This window comes from Camellia sinensis, chromosome 10, assembly GCF_055761805.1.
Source record: "Camellia sinensis isolate YWXY chromosome 10, ASM5576180v1, whole genome shotgun sequence".
Lineage (NCBI taxonomy): Eukaryota > Viridiplantae > Streptophyta > Magnoliopsida > Ericales > Theaceae > Camellia > Camellia sinensis.
In genome coordinates, this window is record NC_138970.1 from 75378318 (window position 1) to 75388655 (window position 10338).

General features: G+C 32.4%; 1 non-coding gene across 1 annotated transcript; it reads left to right on the forward strand.

Annotated features, from left to right (window-relative positions):
• The first annotated feature begins 1510 nt into the window (after nt 1–1510).
• On the forward strand, nt 1511–1602 carry TRNAY-GUA (transfer RNA tyrosine (anticodon GUA)). Its single transcript is given in 2 exon segments — nt 1511–1547; nt 1567–1602. It is a non-coding gene; the product is annotated as a tRNA-Tyr (tRNA).
• Nucleotides 1603–10338: the final 8736 nt, after the last annotated feature.

Here is a 10338-nt window from a genome sequence, read left to right on the forward strand (position 1 = left end):
GGATTAGATATAACATTTTGTCTTGTTAACTGATTTAACCTGTTTATCATCATTGACTATTTTAGCCAAATAACTTCTAACCAAACAAGTTCTTAGTCTAGAGCTCAATCCAATTTATAATAAATGAAAGAGGTGGACTTTAATCAATTTCCTTTTTTTTAAAATATAAATTATTGCATAAATTTTTTTGAGCTATTGAAATACTTGAATATGATTATCTCATATATTAGATTACCGAGTATTGAATTCATGATATATAATGAGATTCTCAATTTCTCTCCAAACCACAAGTATTTTTTTTTTTCTTTTTTTTTTTCAAACGTCCAAACATAAGCTTAGACTATATAGCATCATGGTTCCTTTGTTCATGAGTGCCCAATTTAATTTTTTTGGGTTTGAGAGTAACCCATAAATATGAATATCACCACCGAGACTCGAATTTTCGAATTTTCGAATTTAATACTTAAATTCGAGTGTTCATAATCGCTTCGTTTCGTAGGAATAAACATGAAGGCAATACTATTTGATAGATATGCTGAGTAATCTATTTGTATATTTATTTATTTTTTTATTCAAAAATAAATAAATAAATATGCTTATCAACATACTTGTACAGTAGCTTGCATCAAGATTCCAAAATCAGTCTAAAACAGTAATTGGATCTAAAACACAATAGAAGCCCGACCACGCCCATCAAAAGCCATATTACTTTGAAAATTGAGAATTTAAAATTTCAATAAATTTAAAAATATTTCACTGAGAACACTCATTATTTACGGGCTGCCTAAATTTGATGACTTTCATATTTTTTAAGCATGACTCATGAAATGTAGAATATAGTCTATAAGATGAGCTTAAAGGTCATCTGTCCCAAATTCTTACATGATTATTAACTATGAGTAAATTAAGGTAGAAAGACAATGGTCATGTCATGTTTAGTTTGAGTTTTCTAAAATTATTTTCAGAATATTTTTGATTTTTTAAAATTTATTTCTACTCTTCAAAATGATAAAATTATATAACAATGATAAATGTTTTTTTTATTTTTTTATTTTTTTCACCAATTTAATTTTTAAAATAAAAAAATTATGAAAATCAAACAAAACTAAACCAAAAATTTCTAAAATAGATAATTTCTTGCTGTAAGATGATGAGCGAGGATGATCTATTTGGTTTAGTAGGAATGAGTTGTAATGAAATAGAATGATCATTTCTTAGACTTGCTTATAGAATGACCAATTTCTTATAATGGTGAGTAATAATTCCATTTGTAATGTATTTTTTACTATTTTTTTTAATTAACCAAATATAAGAATGAATATTTTGATAAAACGATAATTTTATTTCATTTCATTCTAATAAATCAAATATTATATAAGAGAGTGGTGTGATAACAAATAGATTTATTTATGTCATTTGCTAACAAGGTTGTAGCAAGATAGCAAGCATAGAAGACATAAGACCCATATTTAACTGATAATACATTATTTATCAAGAGTTCAAGGAAAAGCCGACCTTAGCTCAGTTGGTAGAGCGGAGGACTGTAGTGGGCATTCCAAGCAGAAAATCCTTAGGTCGCTGGTTCGAATCCGGCAGGTCGGAACATTTGTTTTTGTGGATTTCTTTGTTTTCAAACCTCATTTTTTAATAAGAAATTCAACGCAGTGTCTGAATTTTTAATTTTGTTAATCTAAAGTCTAATATTTAAATTTGTGTTTAATTATAAAAAAAAAATCCAAAAGTTTTAGTGTTGTAGATTTATGGGACAATTTACAAGAAAAATTCAATTCTTAACAAAATAAATAAACTCTAAATTTCTTATTTTGTCATTTTAAACTCTAGTATTTTGATTTGTATTTTCATATGTCTATTTTGGTGAAGTGAAATTGACGGAAAAAATATTTTAGTAATTAACTTTTGAAATGCCTAAAATATTCTTTTAATTTATTTTAATGACTAAAATATCCTTTTAATTTATTTTAGTCATCAAACTTTTTATAAGTATATATAAAATGTTTAAAATAATATTTTTATTTAATTTAAGGACTAAGTAAAGAGAATCTTTGATAAGTGAAGAGAATGTCTCAAGTTGCACATAAATTTAAAATGGTAAAAATAAATAAATAAAAATCTTTATATTTATGTCCTTAACGTGATATTCAGCTTCTTTGATTAATTTTTTTTTCTTTTTTAAATTATCACATGTTCAATAAGCAAAATGTGACATAAGTGGTATTTCCTATCAATCACAATGTAATAGTTAACTATAATAAGCGATTCGTGTCAACGAGACTTGCGAAGTGGCAACCCTTATTATTAACAGGATGATGAGTGGCATGGAGTATATCAGACATGAGCACCAAGTAAGAATTTTTCAGTGTTCCTTAGGTCGGTACAATTAGCAAAATTTAATTTATTTTTTAAAATTTTAAAAAAATGGCTATTAAACACATAAAAAATGATTAGGAGCTCTAACAAAGGAGCTCTAAAGAGGGTGAGCCCCACTGTGATGTGATATTTTTGTTTTGTTTTTTTTTATTATTTATTTCTTGTGACATCATTACGCCTTGTTTGTTTTGGAATACAAAGGATGGAATGTGATTAGGATGGAGGTGGGGTCATTTAGGTGCTGTTTGGTAACACTTACGTTTTCAGTTTTCTGTTTATATTTACAAAAATTTAGAAAACTCAAATAAAAACTTGTTTGGTAAAATTTTTGATTTATAAATCAGTGGTCTCAGTTTATAAATTTGGCTAAAAAATGAAAACACAAAAAATGTGTTTCCATTTTGAGTTTTCAGTTTTTTTTTTTTTTACCACCCAACACTAGCCACCACCCACCACTATTTTCTACCACCGTCCTCTGCCACCACCACCACCACCACCACCACCCACCTGCCATCCACCACCCACCACCCAGCCACTGCCATCCACCGCCAGCCACCACCACCCGCCACCTACTTGCCACCGCCACCACCACCCACCACCACCACCACCACCATCACCCACTCGCCACACATCTGCCACCACCACCCACCACCCACCACCACCACCAACTCGCTACCACCTACCACCTGCCACCGTCACCCACCCACCCACCCACCACCACCACCACCACCACCACCACCACTCGCCACCTACCCACCACCACCCGCCGCCACCACCACCACCACCACTACTCACTCGCTACCACCAACCACCCGCCACCGTCACCCACCTACCCACCATCACCACCCACCCACCCGCCACCAGTCATCCGCCACCACCCATCACCCGCCACCCGTCATCCGCCACCACCCACCACCCGCCACCACCACCTACTCCCTACCACCCGCCACCGTCACCCACCCACCACCACCACCACCACCACTACTCGTCACCTACCCGCCACCACCACCCGCCATCCGCTACCCCCCTGCCACCACTGCCACCCACTTGTCACCACCACCACCACCACCCACTCGCTACCACCCGCCACCGTCACCCACCCACCCGCCACCACCACCCACCCACCACCAGCTACCCACCACCCACCGTCACCACTTTCCACCATCGTCTTTCGCCGCCAATTGCCACCACTTGTCATTTCTCACTTTTTTTTATATTTTTAAATTTTTTACACATTTTGTCAATTACCAAACGCGTTTGTAGTTTATATTTTTCTAAAAATAAACAAAAAATAAACAAAAATCAGTTTATAAAATTTTTATAAATATAAACTGAAAACGTAAACGTTACCAAACACACCCTTAGTGTTGTGTTTGTTTATAGAGTTAGGGAAGTGATTAGGATGAAGAAGGGAATTAAGAGGAAGGTTGGAAAGAGAGTTGGGATGGAGGTGATATTAGAAAAATAGTGATGGGATTAGAAATTTTTTTATTTTTTACATATTGGGAATTTTTTTTTTGAACATTAATGTTTTATTTTTTGTATTTTTTATTTGTTTTATTATTTTATATAAAAATAATTTAACAATTCCTACACTAACAACTATCATTAAAATAAACACAATTTTACTTAATCCCCTCACTATAAATCCTCTTCATTCTACCTCTGAAAACAAACGAGCTCAATTAAAACTCCAAAATTAGAGGGATGTATCACTACTCTAAGGCCATGTTTGATTGGAAGGATTAGAGTATGGGATTAAGATTATTAATCCGTGGGCCCAATTATCCTATGTTTGTTTTGACATTTTTTTTAGGATTATTAATCCAATGGATAGTTAATCCAACAAATTTATAGGATTATTAGTAATGGGATAGGGGTGGGATTGTGAATACCACACTAATTTCATAGGATTGTTAATACCTCACTATTAACCTTGTGGAATCAAACATAGCCTAAGCACATTTGCTGAAAAACATGTTTAGTAATAACATTTTCAAAATTCCTTATTTTGAAAGTTTAGATTAGAAATCTATTAAAAGGTGAAGCGTAAAGGAATCATCATTATTACAAAATTTTAAATTGAAATCATGTTGTCATCAACGTTCGACAATATTGTTAGCAAGTACATTTTTATAGGAGTTTGAATAAAAAAAAACATTGTTTGATAATCATGTTGTCATCAGCGTCGAGGTGTACAAGAGGCGAGCGGCAATTGAGTGGACAGTCGGCGGTGGGCAGCGTGACCTATTTGAATGGTTTAGAGAGAGAGAGAGAGAGAGAGAGAGAGAGGGGGTTTTGAGAGGAATAAAGAGAGAGAGAGTCACGAATGATCTATATTGGACTATGTAAATGATAAATAGGCTCCGTATGGGAATAGCTACTTTAGGTTTTTTTTTTGGCTATTTTAATTATTAAAGACAAAATAAACTATTTTAGTCATAAAAAATAAAACATCATGTCCAATCTATAATCATTACACCATTCTCTCACAAAAAGAGCTAAAAAAGTCAAAAAAATCATTCCCAAACCAAGCTTTTTAGCCCCAACTAAAATAGCTACAAAAGCCAAAAAACCAACCAACTTCCCAAATGACACTATATGTGAATAAAAAAATTTAGTGAGTAGACCTTTGATCAAAGTAAATTTAAATTTAGAATTTTTGCCCGACTACCCTATATTAAAATATATCCTAAATTTTTATTTTTTTCAATTTAAATCATAATATTTTAATTTATTTTCAATCTAAATTTGAATCCATCGTCTTCTTCAGATTATAACACACAGGGAAATAAACAACAAAATCTCAATACAACAATTACTTGACGATGGTGATTCATGAATACTCAAATCTCTCCTCATCCAATTTTATTTATCTTCTTTGTTTCTCATATTTGATCTATATATATGTGAAGTTTTAATATACACGCCTTGAAAAGAGTGTATTATATTATGGGGGTATTTGGGAATCAAAAGTTGAGGTTAAAATAACCTCCAATACAAACAAAAAAAAAAAAAAAAAAAAGAAAGAAAGAAAGAAAGAAGCCTTTTAGCCCCACTCTAACCCATTGATTTAAAATATATATATAGCACTCAATGGTTTCAGCATACACTGTCAACGTGACAGTGTAGGGACAAGTAGTGACAACCCATCATTTCAGAAGTAAATGACAATTTTGCCCTTTTAGACCAATTTTGTCAACGTGACAGTGTAGGGACAAGTAGTGACAACCCATCATTTCATAAGTAAATGACAATTTTGCCCTTTTAGACCAATTTTGGAAAAAATGAGGTTAGTGACAAATTTGTCATTTCAGCTTCAAATATCATTTCAAACACAACTTTCAATACACAACTCAAATAAAAATCCATCATATCTTCTCAAACACAAAAACTAAAATAACCTACTAAAATAGCCAAAAAAACCTCTAAAATAGCCACTTCCCAAACACTCACTATGTCATTTTTTTAATTATATTTAGTAATGATTAATTTTTATTTTTAATTATAATATTATTTTAATTATGATTCATGAGATCTTTAGTTATATCTCAATTTGTGTTTAGTTATGACATTAATATTTCTTTTTAGTTATGATTAAAAAAGTATGAAGTTATACCATTTTATTATTTAATTATATGGTGCATATGGTACAAACATTTGAGGGTGTATACCATAGTATCTCCTTATATATTTATATATATAAGAAGCTCTATCCGGGAATTTCTATTTACACACATTAATTACCTCAGTGCACATTTTCTCTCAGTACACACACTTATTAATCTGATTATTGATTAATTTTCTCAATCCACAAACCAAAAGTTGCAATTATACTCTTCACTCATAATCATTATACATACACCACTCAACTCTCATTTCTACATACTTGTTGAGTGACCTACTTTCAGATTTGTAAACTCATTGTAGACCCACGTAAAGACCATTTAAGACTATAATATGAAGTGAAGTGAAGACAAAGTCCTCCATTGAAGACCCTATTGAACCTCCGTTAAAAACACTATTGAAAACCTTCCAAAATATTGTTGAAGATGAGGCATCTTTCCAGTTTGTTATTGGATTTACCATTTTGTTATTGCATTTACTATTTTCAGATCTCTGTGCACTCCGTTGCCATAACACCCTCATTTTTATTTTATTTTTATTTTTTTTTTATGTTTTCCGGTTTGGGGATTTCGGCATTGATTTTCTGAAATTATACATTTAATTCCAAACTTAACTTTCGAATAAAAGTTATTAGTTCGACAAATTTGTTCCCAAAAGAAAAAAAAAACTTTCAGTAGTTGATGTCTGAATATAATAAAATAATTCGACACTGGTTGTCCGACTAAAAACCTCGACAGGAAAAGAAAAGAAAAAGAAGAAGTTTTGCACGAAAAAACTAACATTTTCATCACTAATAGAGTATAAATTTAAAAATTAAAATAACATGAGAGTATTGCTTTGCAAGTAATAGAGGAGTCTAGAATGTGTAGCAAGTAAAGTGACAATAATGGAAAAACTAGGATTTAGTTTTTTTTACTCAAAAGGTGTACATTGAGTTTTTTTTTTTTTTTTTTAAAAGATGTATACAAAAAATATTTTCATATAATATTATGGGTGCTAGTAGATGTCTATTATGGTCATTTTAGTTTAGGGTATAATTGCTATTAAAATAATATTTCATTAAGTGTGTGCACTAAGGTAATTAGGTGTGTGAAAATAAAATTTTCCCTCTATCCGACTTAATGCTAGTCTCTCTCTCTTTTTTTTTTTTTTTTCTATTTTGCTTTTTTATTTTGAATAATTTATTAATAGTGACCTATAAGTTGAGTGAAAGTTTTTTTCGTACACAAAAAATCTTGGTCAATTATGAAATATAAATTTTTTATTTTTAACAAATTACAAATATATCCATAAGATTTGTTTAAAATATGAATTGGTCCTATAATACTAAATATTACAACTATCGTTTATTATAAATTTTAATTTAACACAATAATCAAGAAAAAAATAACTATTCTTTATGCAAAAATAAATTATCAAAATTATTTATTGAAAAATATTTCTCATATCATTAAAAACTTTTAATTGACTTAATATTTTATTTATTAGCAAAAATGGTTACCTAAAAAATATTTTTTTTACCTCTTTTATACTAAAATGTATATTTTTAATCTCTTTTATATTAAAATATATATTTATTTTGTTTATCTTTGTGTTTTTATATCATCGGCAATAAGTTCGATAAGTTTAGTCTTACTAAAAGAGAAAAGAGTATAATTTGTTAAAATGATAGGAATTATTATATTTTTTCTAATTGCTATTATTTATAATAAAATTTATATAATTCTATAATATATCTAATAATTTATTCTATTTAATTTCAGTGAATAATATTCTTATTTTTAAAAACTTATCAAAATTTAAAACTTAAATATACTGTAATAATAACTTATGTCTCGCATGAGCTTTTTTAAACTAGTATATATATATATATATAGGTTTGCTTGGCATGTCTGTAAGAGTGTAAAAATGGTCCGTGACCTATGGGTAGCCCGAAACCTGCTCGCACCCCGAGGTGGACCCGGCCCATTTGGACCTGGGCCCGAGCCCCTGGGGCTGGGCCATCATTTTGAAGCTTGGCCCACTCAAGGCCCCGGCCCACCCGATGCCCAATGTTTTTTTTTAGTAGAAAATAATTAAATTTTGGTAGAAAAAAAAATAAAAATAAAAATGGTCGGGCCAGGCTCAAGCCCATTGGGTCAGCACGAGGCCCGGCCACTGGCCCGCCCAAGGCCCGAATACCCCTGGGACTGGGCCTAATTTTTTTGGCCTATGGCCTAACCCGGCCCAAATTTTGGCGGGACCCTGCGAGGTCCGACATGGGCTGAGCCGGGCCAGATTTACACCCCTGTGTGTTTGTTGCCGCTCTTCATTGTCCCAATTTTGAACTTACTGCCAATACTGTTTGATTTTATCATGGTAAGATTTCTTCAATTTACTCAATTTTAGATTTTCCTTTTTTTTTTTTTTTGGCGCTGTTAATTGATTATCAATTTCTTCATTTATTTTACTTTTTTATAATTTTTTTTCCAGCGAAAAGTGTATGGGATTTTAGATTGGGAGTATTGGAAGCTGGCGAGTACACCCCCGCGTGTCGATACAAGCCTGCGGCGAACAAGAGCAACATCAATAGCAGAGTAAGTGTGATTGCTTATTTGATATTATTCACCTTTACAATTGTGTGTATATATCTATTTTCCTGTATGTGTTGTTGGGGTATATCTCCTTATTGGAGTTTGAGACCCAATTGGTTTGTTAAAGGAATTTTAATTTGTTTTGGTTTAGGTATAATATATTTTATATATTATATCTAACTTGTGAGGGTCTAATTCAATTTGGATACAACTAGGGTTTTGATAAAAACCTAGATTCACAATATATATATATATATATTGATATTGTTTAGTTCTTCCGTAGAGGAGTAGTGGCTGATAAGAGAACAATTTGTCATCACGCAAAACAAGGGTGGATTTGCTTTGTGGAGCAGTAGCTAATTGATTTGTGGTACACAGTGAGGCTGCTAGAGAATTGTTGATGATCAATTCGGTGGTATTTTGGTGAAACTGATTTGGTTCGTTATTTTGGGTCATCTTCAATTCTGTTTCGAAAGATTTTTGTTCTTTTATTTGGTGAGATCTTTCATCTTGCTTATTTGTGATTACTTGGAATTCACCTAAGGATGGTTTTGTGAGACCATTCGTGTCTCGTTTGCAACCATTTGGAAACTTATTTGGTTGATAGTGGAATCGGATTTCGATCCCGTGGACGTACCTTACATTGAGGGAACCACGTAAAAATTATTGTGTTGCTTTTGATTTAATTTTTCCGCATTAGTTTTTATTCCCATTGATTGATTTACTTGTGGGGAATCACATATTTTCCCTAACAACTAGTATCAGAGTTTACGGTTTATTTGGGTCTATTTATTTGTGTAAATCAATGGAGGGAAATGTGGGTTGTATGTCTAACTTCAATGGAAGCAATTGGGTAACTTAGAAAACTAAAATGGAGGACCTATTATTTTGTAAAGATTTGTATGGGCCTATTAAGGGTGATAGTGGCAAACCCGCGGGTATGAAAGATGATGAATGGAATAGGCTTAATCGAAAAGTCATTGGTATTATCCGTCAATGGATTGATGACAGTGTGTTTCATCATGTTACTACTGAAACTTCGGCACATGATTTATGAAAAAAATTAGAGTCGTTATGATAGAAAATCAGCTACAAATAAAGCCTTTCTGTTTCGTAAGTTGATTAATTTAAAATATAAAGATGGCAGCCCCATTCCAAAACATTTGAATAAAATAAAGAGTATTGTTAACCAACTTGTTTCTATGAAAATTATTTTTGATGATGAGTTGCAGACTTTGATGCTACTTAGTTCTTTGCCCGAAAGTTGGGAGACTTAGGTTGTGACCGTTAGTAATTCAGCGCCCGATGGAGTTGTCACAATGGGCCAAGTCACTAGTAGTTTGTTGAATGAAGAAACTAAAAGAAAATCAACGAGTTCCTCTTTTTCGGAATCAGTTGTTGTGAGAGGCCGAAGTAAAACAAGGGGGAGGAGTAAAACTTCTCATGGTCGTGATCAAAGCCGTGACAAATCAGAAGATGGTTCTTTTTCAAAAAAAGACATTGAGTGTTATTGTTGCCATGAGAAAGGGCACATGAAGCGAGAATGCCGAAAGCTCAAGAACAAGGAGAAAATGCGTGACAAAAGTGTGGATAAGAAGCAAGAAGACACAACGGCAGTTACAACTGATGATCTCATGGTCGTTTGTGAAGATGATTGTATCAATTTTGTGGGCCAAGAGAGCAATTGGGTGATTGATTCCGGTGCTTCTTTTCATGTGACTTCTTGAGTTGATTTCTTCACTACCTACAC